The sequence below is a fragment of the Struthio camelus genome, chromosome 31 (genome assembly GCF_040807025.1).
Source record: "Struthio camelus isolate bStrCam1 chromosome 31, bStrCam1.hap1, whole genome shotgun sequence".
Taxonomy (NCBI): Eukaryota; Metazoa; Chordata; class Aves; order Struthioniformes; family Struthionidae; genus Struthio; species Struthio camelus.
Window position 1 is genome coordinate 584,734 of NC_090972.1, and position 832 is coordinate 585,565.

The following is an 832-nucleotide window of genomic DNA, read 5'->3' on the forward strand; positions in this document are numbered from 1 at the left end:
AGCGGCGGCCGGGCTCCGACGCCGGGGCTCCGCGGGGACCCACACCCCGGTCCCTGAGGCAGGTGGCGCGGCTGGCGCGCCGCTCCCTGCTGGGCCAGGCCGAGCCGGGCGCCTGGGCCGGACTCGAAGCGAGAAAGGGGTTGTCCCAGGTCGGGAGCGAGGGCTCCCCGCCCCTCTCGTTCGGGTCTGTTCTCCCCCCCCCCCCCCTTTTTTTTTCCCTCTGTGCTTGTACGGTCAGTGAGGCGTGCCCTCTCTCTCCGCTGTCCCTTGCTCAGCAGCCGGCGTCGGCGTGAGGAGGGAGGCAGAGCGGATGGGGGCCCTCAGGGGGCTGCGAAAGCTGCCCGGTCCCCCCGCGCGCGCGGTGGGGACCGAAACCGAGACAACTCTTAGCGGTGGATCACTCGGCTCGTGCGTCGATGAAGAACGCAGCTAGCTGCGAGAATTAATGTGAATTGCAGGACACATTGATCATCGACACTTCGAACGCACTTGCGGCCCCGGGTTCCTCCCGGGGCTACGCCTGTCTGAGCGTCGCTTGACGGTCAATCGTCACCCCCATTGCCGCGTTGGCGCAGCGGTGTGCCGCCCCTCGGGGGGGGGCCGGGGGGGGCGGCGGCGGCGGCGAGTCGGTGGGGGGGCGGCGGCGGCGGTGAGTCGGCGGCGGCGGCGGAGCCGGGACCACCGGTGCGTGCACCGGTGGCCCCGGTCTTCCGGCTGGCCTGCCTGCCCGGCTCCGGCCGACCGTCCGCCTCCACCGTCCGCGGCCGGCGTGCCTTGCCCTGCCCTCCCTCCCCTCCGAGCCCGGTGGCCACCGCTGCCCTGCGCGGTGTGT

The 832-nt window shown here is 73.1% G+C and overlaps 1 non-coding gene across 1 annotated transcript; it reads left to right on the forward strand.

Annotated features, from left to right (window-relative positions):
- The first annotated feature begins 381 nt into the window (after positions 1-381).
- On the forward strand, positions 382-534 carry LOC138063446 (5.8S ribosomal RNA). The gene has a single exon (XR_011137037.1). It is a non-coding gene; the product is annotated as a 5.8S ribosomal RNA (ribosomal RNA).
- The last annotated feature ends 298 nt before the right edge of the window (positions 535-832 follow it).